General features: G+C 42.9%; 1 protein-coding gene across 4 annotated transcripts in view; it reads right to left on the bottom strand.

The window, feature by feature from the left end:
* Positions 1 to 15,001, bottom strand: part of LOC147444804 (protein FIP1-like) — a 148,058-nt gene that overhangs the window by 24,219 nt on the left and 108,838 nt on the right. The window lies entirely within an intron of this gene.

Raw genomic sequence — 15,001 nt, forward strand, 5'->3', positions numbered from 1 at the left:
GCTCTTGTAATGCAATTCTTAGGTTGTACCAACAAGATTCAAGATCGCAATCGAGAAGCTTTCTTCCAGAGTAAGCTTTGTAATCTTACACAGGTAAAAAAATATCAGCAACACATGACCCAATTGATGTACCAGTTTCCTGGTGGATACTTTAAAACTGAGTAAAAACAGTATTATGTGAATTCTTTTCCTGAATCATTTGCCAATTTAATCAAGGAAAGAATTAAAGCTGCTGGACTACACATTGATGAAAATATCTCTATTGCTCAAATAAATTCTTTCATCAATGAAGTCACAGATCTTGAGTGTGCTTGACTAAGGGTCAAGCGCGACATCAAACAGGTTAAGGGATTTAACTCCAGCTTTTGCACCAAGGAGACTAAAGCTCAGCAGTTTGGATGCAAGCAAGCTAAAGAATGTAAATGCAAGGTCAAACAACATCGAAACAAGTTTGCAAAAAAAAGTTCAAAGCGGTTAGGAAAAAGAGGAAGCTCAACAAAGAAGAAAGACAGTAGGTAAAATGCTACATCTGTGGTAAACCTGGTCATGTTGCCCCTAACTGCCCAAAAAGAAAGAAAAAATTTAACTGCCCAAAAAGAAAGAAAAAATTTGGAAATGCTGTTTTAAAAGACAGGTATGAGTATGAAGTAGTTTACTGTAATGTCCTATAGAAAAAGGATTTTCCAATTCGGCAGTACACATTATACGACTCTGATGAAAACGACTCCTCTACTGACGAATCTACTGCAAAGTCTACACCGACTGAAGAACCTGTTTTATCTGATGACAGTTCAGCCAATGACAGCTTTACCAAAATGTCCAATATGGTAAAAAAGCCTTATCCTTTCCCAAAGTCTGCAAGGTATGATTCTTTCACAACAGAAGAGGCTACTACTAGTACCAGTGAAGAATCAGATACATGGCAAAGAAATTTAAGGCCACTACCACTATTCAGAAGTATGGTTGAAAGAACTGCTGACATTGTTAATCAACCTGAATGCAAGCAACAAAGGAAGCAACAAGATGATTTTATCGGCGAACCACAGCCGGTAGTACGATCTTCTAAAGCTACTGAACAGGCCTCTGCTTCAACTTCTGTTCCAAGACAATCACCAATAGAGCATGCAGCTAAATTTATTCAAGTATGCAGTAAGAATGATAAAGCTATCTTAGATGCTATCCAAGCTATACATCTAGATTGCAAAGAACTGAGTCAACGCATAACAACAATAGAATCTCAGCTTGCTGCTATTGAAGCCAAGGTAGATCAAACCTATGCTATTGCTACTAATCTCTCCGACATGGTAGCCATGCATCAAGTAGCTTCTCAGCCTGTCACTGATTGGGTACCTGACCACACCATGAATGTTTGCGATATAATTCACTTTGATGCCAAATTCAATAGAGCATTCTATTCAGAAATTTGGATCAAGTTTCCTCACACGCAATCATTCCATGTGGATGCTCTGTGGGACTCTAGTTCTGTGATGTCCTACATTAATCAAACCCTTGTTCCACCACACTTGATTCAATACCTACCTTCTAGCATTACAGTTTCCTATGCCATAATACCAAAGGGAGAATACAAAAGGTGGTCTCTTGTAAAATTGCTGTTGGAAAAGCCAAGTTTCTAATCACCCTCTATCTGCACCCTCACCCAAATATAGATTTTACTCTTGGGGCTAATCTGGTATCTCAGGTAAACCCTTTCACTATTTTACCTGATTTATCTATGCAATTTTATGTCAAGAATACAGCTTACCAGGTAAGCACAAAATCTAGAAGTGCTCTTCTTTTTGGGGGGATGATTCGTACTCTCCCTGATCCTCAAAAGGAAGAAAGATTCCAGCAATGGTTCCAAATGGAAAAAAGCAGATACTCAAAGGAATTAGAAGAAATTAGAATGTTACTAACACAACAGACCAGTGACAACACAACAGACCAATGACAATCCGTTAGAGTTCTGGGACAGAGAAGAGTATTGGGTTTCGCTTCCAAAAAACCCACCTATCGCTGGATTAAAGGCCACACACCCTGACATGTCATTAGAAGACACTAAACTATGTAATGAGGAGATTGGACAACTACTTAAAGATGGACTTATTTCTCCTAGTAACAATGCATTTGCTTGCCAGGCTTTCTACGTCAATAATCACTCTGAGCAGAAAAGAGGAAAGAAGATTCTTCATCAATTATAAGCCGATTAATGATTGACTTGAACCACGCAGGTTTCCTCTACCACTTAAGGATTATCTTCTTCGAAGAATCAGGAGCTGTAAGATCGTTTCTAAATTTGATCTCAAAAGTGGTTTTTGGCAATTCAAGATACATCCGGCTGACAGACATAAGACAAGTTTTGTGGTACCTCAAGGAATGTTTGAATGGAATGTCCTAACAATGGGTATTAAACCTGCTCCTCCCCTATGCTAGGAACGCATTGGATTAATCTTTGCAGATTGCAGGGAGCTTGTGCTTTTGTATATTGATGATATCCTAATCTATTTTAAGGATATCAGTAGTCATATGAAGCATTTGCATATGTTCATTAAAAAACTGCAAAAGACAGGTCTTGTATTAAGCCTGAAGAAAATTGAGCTTTGCCAGTCTCAAGTGGCATTTCTTGGAGTTGAGATTTTCTCAAGATGAATTCGAATGCAACCGCATGTTCTCAACAAGCTGCAAAGTTTCCCTGACACTTTCACTGAAAAGAAGAAGCTGCAGTCTTTTGTTGGCTGCCTACAATGGATAGCTCCCCAGTATCCTCATCTTGCTAAGGATTTGCTAATCTTCAAGGAGCTAGAACGCAACACACATTTCTTCTGGATTGACAAAATGACAAAAACAGTCCAACAGATAAAGCAAGTTTGCTACCATTTACCACCCTTGCAAATTCCATCCGACAAACCGTTGGCGGTATACACCGATGCATCAGAGTAAGCATGGGATGGCATATTATGTGAAGAAACTGAAAGTGGTCCTATTGTTTGCCGATGGGCTTCCGGGCGCTTCAAGGACCCTGAAGTCAAATACCATTCTATCCAGAGAGAGCTACTAGCCAGAGTCAACTCACTGTTGGTGTTTTGCTTATTTTTAATGGGAGTACCTTTCACGCTTCGCAGCGACCTTAAGCATTTTGGCAATGGTCCTATAAGCTTAGTTATTTTGATATCTCCTACGAATGTGTGCCAAGGCATAAAAATAATATTGCTGATTTACTATCGCGCATCAAAAAAAGGGGAGGAGTAACTTCGTCAACATTTCGTCAACATCAACTTTTAGCAATATCTCAACTTTTTGTGTAACAGTTGTAGTGCACTCACTTTTTCTTTTCCTTTATGAACCACTATGTAACAGTTGTATTGCACTCACTAAAAGAAAATATCTCTAGGGACCAGTCCACTATGTTGTCAACAACTGTACTCCACCACCTCAAAATATCGGCACCTTCTTTACACGCGTCAATAAACGCCTATCCAACTCCATGTATATAAGGAAGGGCAGCGTTTGTATAAGGGCGTCTTTTGAGAAGCCTTCTATCTCTCTTAGATCTGAGAAGCTCTGTTGTAAACCCTATCACTAGCCTTCATCTTGTAACAGTGTTTGATCTATGCAAGTAATCTAAACAACAGCTATAAATTTGGTTATGATCACCCTGTGTTTGTGATACTGTTTAGCTGTGTCTGTTCTCTGCTGAGATCTTTTGTTGATTTGTCTTGTTAGTTATCCGCTGTGTTCATAATCCGCTCAAGCCATAAAAGTGGCTTAAGGTCTCATACCCCATTTTTCCATGTAACCATTCTTAAAAATGGTATCTTTTGAAATATGAAACAGAAATGAGCTCACCTTGCACAAACAAACATTTGTATACCCATTTGAATCCCAAAAAGTTAGTATTTGAACATTTTCACTTGCTAAAAATAAAAAAGAGCCATAAAAATGGCTTTTATTTTGAATAAAGTACTCACTTTCAAGCACCTTTAAAAGTTGGGAGTCTTAATTTTCATAATGTTTTCATTATAGAAACTCATGACCCTAGAGAAAGGACCGAAACCCTCTTTGAATAAGTAGTGGAAACGGCCCCGTATCTCCTAGTACATTGTGCAATGACATATGTAATGTAGCTCTGTCTCTGGCTCTAACTTGCATAAGCGGCATATCCTGTTGTCTGCTGGTATCCCTCTAAATCTACCAGTCTGAATCTACAATCGATGTGAGGATGTGCGTATCTGACCAATGGCACACCGCAAACCATGAGACATATGTGTCTCCATGTAGCTGGGTCTAATCACAAACCCATCTCCTGTGAGGTGGAGAAGATGCTCTCTATAGAAAGCCATCTTCGTGCGCAACTCCTATGGCGGCTCTATCCATGTCCTCCTGGTATCCAAATGGATCAAGTCCTGACGAATGAGTCTAGTAATCTCCACCCGTGTAAGAGACATTGAGGGTGCCTGAAGAGAGTATTGGAAAGGGGGCAGCCTGTCCGTGGTGAAACCATGCGTCTGAAACCATGATGTCATATGTGCATACCAGCATGAAGTGTCTCCAACCATCCTGGAATAACTTCGTCAACATTTCGTCAACATCAACTTTTAGCAATATCTCAACTTTCTGTGTAACAGCTGTAGTGCACTCACTTTTTCTTTTCCTTTATGGACCACTATGTAGCAGTTGTATTGCACTCACTAAAAGAAAATATCTCTTGGGACCAGTCCACTATGTTGTCAACAGCTGTACTCCACCACCTCAAAATATCGGCACCTTCTTTACACGCGTCAATAAACGCCTATCCAACTCCATGTATATAAGGAAGGGCAACGTTTGTATAAGGGCGTCTTTTGAGAAGCCTTCTATCTCTCTTAGATCTGAGAAGCTCTGTTGTAAACCCTATAACTAGCCTTCATCTTGTAACCGTGTTTGATCTATGCAAGGAATCTAAACAACAGCTATAAATTTGGTTATGATCACCCTGTGTTTGTGATACTGTTTAGCTGTGTCTGTTCTGAGATACTGTTTAGCTGTGTCTGTTCTCTGTTGAGATCTTTTGTTGATTTGTCTTGTTAGTAATCCGCTGTGTTCATAATCCGCTCAAGCCATAAAAGTGGCTTAAGGTATCATACCCCAATTTTCCATGTAACCATTCTTAAAAATGGTATCTTTTGAAATATGAAACAGAAATGAGCTCACCTTGCACAAACAAACATTTGTATACCCATTTGAATCCCAAAAAGTTAGTATTTGAACATTTTCACTTTCTAAAAATAAAAAAGAGCCATAAAAATGGCTTTTATTTTGAATAAAGTACTCACTTTCAAGCACCTTTAAAAGTTGGGAGTCTTAATTTTAAAAATGTTTTCATTATAGAAACTCATGACCCTAGAGAAAGGACCGAAACCCTCTCTGAACAAGCAGTGGAAACGGCCCCGTATCTCCGAGTACATTGTGCAATGACATATGTAATGTAGCTCTGTCTCTTGCTCTAACTAACATAAGCGCATATCCTGCTGTCTGCTGGTATCCCTCTAAATCTACCAGTCTGAATCTACAACTGATGTGAGGATGTGCGTATCTGACCAATGGCACACCGCAAACCATGAGACATATGTGTGTCCATGTAGCTGGGTCGAATCACAAACCCATCTCCTGTGAGGTGGAGAAGATGCTCTCTATAGAAAGCCATCTTCGTTCGCAACTCCTATGGCGGCTCTATCCATGTCCTCATGGTATCCAACTGGATCAAGTCCTGACGAATGAGTCTAGTAATCTCCACCCGTGTAAGAGACATCGAGGGTGCCTGAAGAGAGTACCGGAAAGGGGGCAGCTTGTCCGTGGTGAAACCATGCGTCTGAAACCATGATGTCATATGTGCATACCAGCATGAAGTGTCTCCAACCATCCTGGCCTACAGAAGGTCCCCATGTCTGCACCCCATACAACATAGCTAAGGCTACTAAGGTATCAAAGAGAGAGAGAGAGAGAGAGAGAGAGAGAGAGAGAGAGAGAGAGAGAGAGAGAGAGAAGAGGAGAGTCGACACGGCACAATGGAGTTCTGAGCCAAGATGCACTACCTACAAAGACTTGCGCCTCTTTTGGTATTTCTTTATTATTGCTTCCCATAGGTACAACTCCTCAGGGTCCTCTTCTCCGAGACTCTTTGTCCAAATGCTCCCAAGGATCCTCATAAACAGTACAAGGGATGCCCAAAAGCAAAGCCTCAAAAGAACTTATCTCCAAAAGCATCTGCTCTCAAAAAGCTTGCGCAAATCTTCCAAAAGCCACCAACGCAAATCGCGAAAATCGGTATAGTAGTGCCACGTGGCATGTCAGCACAATTTATGGAAATCAGCCAGCCTACATGCTTTTGTCTTTAGGGTTAAGCCCCTCAGCCGGTGCTCTTCAAGTCGGTATGGTTAGGTTTATAAATCCCTAACCCCATTAGGCGCCACAACCACATCTTAAGGTTCTTGTGGGTTAGAGTTTTTAACTCTAACCCCTAGTCCTCTCGGCCAGTCCTTCCACTTGGGCATGCCACGTCACCAACTTGTGACAAATACGTAGATATGTGTATGGGTATATCTTACAAATGTGAGTATAAATGATGAGACTCTACATGTATAAACCTTTTTTTGTGTTTCAACTAAATGTAACCTAAAAGAGTTTTAATGCAAACATTAGAAAATATATGGCATTTCATTTAAGCGTGTTATATGGTGCATTAAAGCTCACAGTGACACTGCTCATAGGATGATGATCTCACACAGATGCAAATTGAGCATCGGAGGGCATGCATGCCTTGCGTCTTACAAGCTTGCAAAGAGGGCAAGAGAGCTATATACTACAATGGCCATATCCTCATTTATGCCAAGGCGGTGGAATAGGGACTCGCTGTCTATGACACACCACGCACAAAGCTACACATGGCGGTGTGGAGTTGCAATGGTCACTATGGATATTCAAGGAGACTGGAGGAGGTGACGGATTGCAATGACATACTACTAGTCAGAGAGAGACATGGAAATCCAAAACAGACTATTGAGAAAGCGTCACAAATGGAATGCACATAAATAATCAATAAGCTGAAAATAAATAGAATATTGACCAAAAGAGACAAGGAAGAAGATCGACACAGAACTGGGGACTAGGAGATGGATGGTCTCCCCCCCCCCCCCCCTGTAACAGACTTGGACACTCCAAGTCAAGAATCAATCGCGACAACACCAAATAACCACTTCAAACAATTCACAGATCACAATAGATTTGCACTGGCCCGGCGGAGTTCCGTGCCTAGAGATATTGGCCCCAAAGACTAGCGCCCCTTTCGGTATTTCTTTTTATATTAATCAGTTCAAAGTACAAGAGAGTGACTCGAGGTTCGCTCTCAGACTCTATGTCCAGATGCTCTGAGAAGTGAAGGCCCAAGCCACTTATTTAAAGGTTTACAAGGGATGCCTAAAAGCAGAGCCCCAAAAAGCTTCAAAATCAAAAGCAACTGCTCTCTCTCTCTCAGAGAGTCCAACTCAAAGGGAAAAGCATTTTCTCTCTCTTTCTCATTGCGTGAAGAAGAAAAAGCAGGCTACCGTAAAACGCACCGCAAAAAGCGAAAATCTGTACCTGCTACCACGTCATCATGCGCCGGCATTTTTAGGGTTTGCTGAATTTAGGGTTTCAGACAGAAATTAGGATTTACTGCAAATTAGGATTTCTGGCAGTTTTTAGGGTTTGCAAGAATTCTAGGGTTCTGCTGTATGCCACGTCATCACTTTGTGACATACCCCCCTCTTGAAAGCATTGTAATCGACTGGGATTACACCTGCAAAACCGACAAAAGCCATAAACCGTCTTAGCAGACACTGACTGTTAGTACCTACTAGGAACACACATCTAGGACATGTACCAAATCGTCTTAGAAGACACTGACTGTTAGTACCTACGTACTAGGAACACACATCTAGCACATGTACCAAATCGATAGTCATATCACACGACATCACAGGACATCACATGACATTGAACATTCATTCGGATCTTAGAGCATGATTTATCGACAATGTAGCTAGTAATCACATCTAGGTCCAATCGGCACCTCATCGATGTCCGATTGACTAACCCCTATTGCAACCATGTCTATTCGAGATCAAGTAGACCAAAATGCTGCAGTCATTTCGTCTATCAGTTCCTACACTCAAAAGAAGTGAAGAAACAAATTAGTATCATTATCAAGAGTTCCATTTCATAAAGTCATACAACAGAATACTGTCAGCTCTCAGTATCCCTGAAGCTCAAAGAGACATCAGTGACTCTAGTATCTAAATCAAGGCATCTGTTGACAAAGGAGCGGAGTGACTCCCCTCTTGTGCATCCCACAACACCAATCTCCGGCCAAGCTGAATTCTGGGTTCCATTTGGAGTAGACTATGCTAAACCAAAAGCATCGAGGTAAAGTTTCACAATCGGAGAAGTATCTGCTAGGTCCTCCTCCTCCATCCACTTCGCATCTAGTGCAGGATAATTCTTGAACTTAACCAAGAACCGCCTTCGGACTTTACCTTTAGTCTTTGTATCTTTATGTGCCAAAATCTGTTCACGAACAAGGATCTCGTTTTCTTCCACTTCGGGTTGCTCATCAGCTCCCCATCATCAGACACATCACCTTTAAAAGGTTTCAAGAGACTCACATGGAATGCATTGTGAATCCTCCAAGTATCTGGCAGTTTCAATCGGAAGGAGACATCATTTATCTTTTCAGTGATCTGGAAAGGTCCGTAGTACCACATACTAAGCTTTGGAAAAAGCCTCTCCTTTCCCTTGTTCTTTCGTAGGCGTGCCTTCTCAAAACGTAAGAGCACCCACCATCCTCCTTCAATTTCATGTCGCGACAATGGCGATCTGTTGCCTTTTTATGTCGTTCTTGAGACTTCTGCAAAGTCTCGCGAAGCCATATCCAAATCTCGCGTATATTCATCTGCTTCAAAGATCTTATCTTTCGTGCTCAAGAAGGGTGGAACCTTCGTAGCACCTTCAACAATCTCAAATGGCGCCTTCCCCGTCGAAGAGTGTATCGTGTTATTGTAGGCAAATTCCACCAAAGGTAAGTATCTTTCCCATTGAGTCTTCTGATCTGAGATATAAGACTTCAATAAATCTAGAACCACTTAATTTGCAATCTCAGATTGCCCATCAGTCTGTGGGTGGAACGATGACGAGAACTGCAACTGCGTGCCAATGTTCTCCCAAATTGCCTTCCAAAACAAACTCGTAAATCTGGGTCTCTGTCGGAGACAATCGTCTCAGGCATGCCATGTAATCTGAAGATCTGGGCCACAAACAATCTCGCTAAGTGATCCGGCTTGATTGTTTTCTTCACTGGAATGAAATGAGCCTGTTTGCTAAATCTGTCAATAACAGTCCAGATACCATCGTGACCACTCTGTGTCCTCAGGAGATCAAAAATGAAATCCATCGCAATACTTTCCCAGGGGCGGGTGGGTATGGGTAAAGGCTGTAACAATCCTTGTGGCTTATGCCTGTCAAACTTGACCTTCTGGCATACTAAGCAACTGCACACAAATTCTTCCACATCCTTTTTGAGTCTCGGCCAAGAGAAGTATCTCTCTACCCCCTTCATGGTGGTAGCAATGCTGCGGTGACCCGTAAAAGGTGGACAGTGGCATTCAGTCATAACCTTTTCCCTCAACGGCTGTGTAACGCACAACATAGTCTTTTTTCATCAAGTAGCCTTCCCGAAGGGAGTATCCAGCTATTGTCTCCCCATCCCGTATCTGTGTGAAAATATCTGCAAAATCTGTATCTGTGGCATACTGATCGACCATATCCTCGAAGCTCCTATGATGTATCGTGGAAATAGCCAAAACCAACGGCTTCCGAGACAAAGCATCTGCCACCACATTCTTCTGTCCTTGAACATGGACAATCTGAAAGTGAAACTGTGACAAAATGTTCGCCCACCGCATCTGCTTTTCCGAAAGCTGCTTCTGTGACAAGAAGTAGCACAAACTCTGATGGTCTGTAAAGACAGTAAAATCCGCTCCGAGTAGGTAGTGCCGTCACTGAGTAAGAGCATGGATAACCGCCAAAAGCTCTTTCTCATAAATCTCTTTTCTCATTTCCGGCCTAGAGAACAGTCGGCTCTCGTAAGCAATGACATGGCCTTCTTGCATCAAGACCGCACCGAGACTACGACCACAAGCATCACAATATACTTCAAATGACTTCTGCAAGTCCGGCAAAGTCAAAACTGGTCCCGTAGTCAATTTCTCTTTCAAGGTCCGAAAGGCAGTCACCTCTATGGATCCCCACGAGAAAGGGACTCCTTTCTGTGTCAAGATATGCAAAGGGAAAGCAACCTCTGCAAACTTTCATATAAACCGCCTGTAGTACGAACACAGTCCCAAGAAGCTTCTAACTTCATGAACATTCTTCAAATTGCGCCAATCACGGATAGTCTCTATCTTGGCCGGGTCCATTTGCACTCCAGCTGTTGAGACGTGTCCCAAAAAGTGTATCTCTGGTAGGGAAAATTCACTTTTCTTTGCATTAATCACTAACTTGTGATCTTGTAATGCCTGAAAGACCTGAAGCAGATGATCTCTGTGTTCTGCCTAATTCTTGGAGAAAACAATGATGTCGTCAAAGCAAGTGCCAACAAATAGTCTGTACTCTCGAAAAATCCTCTCCATCATCCGGTTAAATGTCGCAAGAGCATTGGTTAAGCCAAAAGGCATCACCAAAAACTCAAATAACCCAAAAGTAGTCTGGAAGGCTGTCTTGTAGACGTCTCCCGGCGCGATTCGGATCTGATGATATTTACTCTTCAAGTCAATCCTGCTAAAGCACGAGGATCCCTGTAACCTGTCGAGTATATCATCGATCCTAGGAATCGGAAATCTGTTCTTGATGGTGATTTTGTTGAGAGCTCTATAATCGATGCACATCCTCCAAGATCCGTCTTTCTTCAAAACCAACAACACTGGAGAGCAATACGGTGAGGTACTAGGCTGGACAAGACCCTTTTCCAAGAGGTCTTTCATCTGGTTCATAATCTCTTCATTCTGTGCTTGGCTCACACGGTAAGGTGGCCGGTTTAGTGGTATGCTTCCAGGTATCAGATCAATGGTATGATCTTCAGGACGAGCAGGTGGTAACTCTCCTGGTACGCCCTCTGAGAAGCAATCGGCGTGAGAGTGGAGAAAATCTTGGCGTTTTTTATCAAGTTTAGACATATTTGTCCTATCCTTATCGCTCAATTCTTTCATAAAGATCGAGTAAACAACCAGACTGGATTTCATTAATTTTGAAATGGCCGAAGCCGATACAATAGGGACAGACTCGCCCTTCAGTTTAATATCAAGTACAATTGTTCTGCCCTTTTCTGTAGCCAAAGTCGCTTTTCTCGCCCGATAATCGACCACGGCGTTGTTCTTGTGGTACCAGGGAATCCCTAAGAGAACATCACAACCCTCCAAAGGCATTATGAAGAAGTCCTCATGCCCCAAATACCCCTGACAATGCAACCGAAGTTTGCCAATGACAGGTGTAATGGCTACGTCCCTGCCGGGTGCCACTAGAACTGCCTCTGCAAGTGGTCCCATCCGATCGGGAGTAATCTCGAGCCGCGCCGCCAATTCCGGTGAAATGAAGTTGGCATTGGCTCCTCCATCAAAGAAAATCAGGGCCTCTTGATCTTTCACTTTGCCCCAAGGTCGGCAAAGTTTTGTACTCTCATCCATAGTGTCGGGATCGGTACCCACACAATCTAGAACCAGTCCTGTTTTCATCCTGCCTTTTCGTCCATGTTCCTCAGCTGCTCTCGAACTCTCACGCCTGTTGTCGTCCTTATCATTTTGTTCTCTCTATGCCTTTTTAGGGCATTTCGTGGAGATGTGTCACGGTTCCCCGCATCCAAAGCACTTCCCCTCTTTGATGAATCGAGCTCGCTCTTGAGGGATAAGCTTGGGTCATGCATCCTTTTTCTCTGGGTTGCTCTTTTTCTTTCTACTTTCATTCCCAGAAGTCTGTTCGGCTCGTTGTGTCATGTTCTCATCTGTGGGGTAAGTCAAACTGCCAGAGTGAATGGCAAAGCCCCGCTTCGCATGACTCATCAACTCCTGAATAGAAGCTGACTTCTGCTCCAAGCAGTGATCTTGGATCTCTGTAGGTAGACCCAAGGTGAACTGCTCAATCTGTTCTCTGAACGTGATCTTCTTGAATGAAGAGGCGGGTAGAAAAGAGCTCCAGAATCTTTCACAATAAGCATTGATTGTATCTTTCTTGGCCATCCGAAGATGGTTCCAAGCAGCTCGTATATCTCGTTCATATTCTTGCGTCAACCAAGAAGAAATATAAAGCTTTTTGAATTTCAATCATTTAACTGGCGCAGTCTTGTTTAAAAGAAGCGTGGACCACCAAGTACGAGCATTCCCCTTTAGGTAAGAGGTAGCTCTCTGAATCTTGGAGTGCTTTGAATAGCGTCCTCCCGCGAAAGCAATGTCAAACTGCTGTATAAACTTCGAAGCATCTAAGTATCCTGAAAAGGTATCAAACTTGATCGAGTGGCCACCTTCCTTAAACTCTCTGACTTTCTTGCTTTTATCTTCGAGAAAGTCATACTGGTTGGCTTTATAAAAGTTCTTGTTCGCATAGAAGTTTCCATCATCAGAATCTGAACTGTCTGTAGACGAGTCCTCAATAGAACTGTCAAGCTCTCGGTGAGATTTAGCCTTCTCTTGCCCTTTCCGAAGCTTTGTTTCTTGCTTCGCTTTTTACTTTTTCTGTCTTCTTCGCTCGAATCTGAAGAGCTAGACGAACTGTCAAAAGAAGAAGAAGAAGAATTGGGTACTCCTTCAAATCGAACACGCTTCTTCTGTTTCTTTGCCTTATCAAAAGTTGACTGACAACCCAAATATCCTGGGAAGTCAGTGCTTTTCTTCTGCTTTTTGCCGTGCTTTTTGGCTTTCTTTTGCGCGTCAAAAAGCTAGGCGATCTGTGCATCAACCATCTCTTCTAACTCCTTCTCTGAATAATTCTTGTGAGCAGAAGGTTTCTTGAGAGTGGGTGTAGTGGTTTTCTGCCACTGCTCATGCACTTCTTGAAAAGAAGTCTCGCTCATATATTTTGCAAATTTTGGGTCCTTCGCAAAATTGAGCATCATCTTTGTTGCGTCGCTGATCAACTGGCAACACTCCATCTCTCGCCGCTCCGCCTGAGTAGGCCGAGGCGGGCCATACTCTTTGCCTGAATCTTTGTTGTGATCCCTACCCGCATCTCCAGATGCAGAGGGAGTCGACTGATCCTTGCGTGAAGCCATAGGTGCTGCCGAAAAAAAAAATTGGGGATCGGATTTCCCGTAGAAGAGAAATCGGCCGTGCTCTGATACCACTGTAACAGACTTGGACACTCCAAGTCAAGAATCAATCGCGACAGCACCAAATAACCACTTCAAACAATTCACAGATCACAATAGATTTGCACTGGCCCGGCGGAGTTCCATGCCTAGAGATATTGGCCCCAAAGACTGGCGCCCCTTGCGGTATTTCTTTTTATATTAATCAGTTCAAAGTACAAGAGAGTGACTTGGGGTTCGCTCTCAGACTCTGCGTCCAAATGCTCTGAGAAGTGAAGGCCCAAGCCACTTATTTAAAGGTTTACAAGGGATGCCTAAAAGCAGAGCCCCAAAAAGCTTCAAAATCAAAAGCAACTGCTCTCTCTCTCTCTCTCGGAGAGTCCAACTCAAAGCAAAAAGCATTTTCTCTCTCTTTCTCATTGCGTGGAGAAGAAAAAGCAAGCTGTTGTAAAACGCACCGCAAAAAGCAGAAATCCGTACCTGTTGCCACGTCATCATGCGTCGGCAGTTTTAGGGTTTGCTGAATTTAGGGTTTCAGCCAGAAATTAGGGTTTATTGCAAATTAGGGTTTTTGGCAGTTTTTAGGGTTTGCAGGAATCCTAGGGTTTCTGTTGTCCGCCACGTCATCACTTTGTGACCCCCCCCCCCCCCCCTTTTAAAGAGAATCTTTATTCAAGGAGAATCTTTTTACAAGCACAAGAACCGGAGTGTCCCCTCCGTTCTAGATCTTAGACTCGATGGTCGTTTCCTTCTTGTCACGGAAAATCGAGAGAGAGTAGCTCTTCCTTCCGGTTCTCACTGGGAGCGTCAGAACTCCGCAAACCATCTCGGATTCCATTTTCGAAATCCAGACCAAAGCCTCCTTGCTCCTTCTCCGTGATGAAGTACTTACAAAAAGCACAAACACAATAGCAAAGAATCGTAGAGCGTATGCACAACTTTCACTTGTCGCTCCTAGCACAGAAAAGCAACCTTCGTACTCCAACCTTCACTTCCTGTTGCATTGCGGGAAAGCCTCCTTGCACTAGCGCTAGCAAGACTGGGGAGAGTGGGGACGCTAGGGGTGCTTTTATAGGCTCCAAAGAGCGGCAGGAATAGCTGGTTTCGAAGTTGGAGAGAGAGAGAGAGAGAGAGAGAGAGAGAGAGAGAGAGAGAGAGAGAGAGAGAGAGAGAGAGAGCGAGAGCGAGAGCTGGCAACAGTAGTCCAAAGAGAGGAGAGAGAGAGAGATCACTGATTTTGGGCTGTTTTTAGCCAGATTGGGGTGCCTTCTATTTGACCTGCTTTATTTTTACGTGGGCAGCTGGTCGCTTTTTAAATAAAGTGTGAACCTGTTCAAAAACTCAATAAAGACTTGTGAGCTGAAAAATTGACACTACACAGCACCCTCCAGCGCCCGTGGATGCAATCTCATGCACAGATGCAATGCAGACATAGATTTCCTAGGGAGAAAGCATCTGCTTTCCCAGAAAGCACTCAAAAACATCCTGCTTTTTATCCAACGCTTCTGAGAACCCATCTTTATTCATGCGCTTGCATCTTTACCCGTAACCCTTTCCCAGTTCAGATGTTCTCCCAGACCAATGGAATATTCCCTATTTAATGATCCCGTCACCCATCTTGTGACGCATCGCAAATACCTA

The sequence above is a fragment of the Adiantum capillus-veneris genome, chromosome 13, assembly GCF_014529385.1.
Source record: "Adiantum capillus-veneris isolate H3 chromosome 13, ASM1452938v2, whole genome shotgun sequence".
Classification (NCBI taxonomy): domain Eukaryota; kingdom Viridiplantae; phylum Streptophyta; class Polypodiopsida; order Polypodiales; family Pteridaceae; genus Adiantum; species Adiantum capillus-veneris.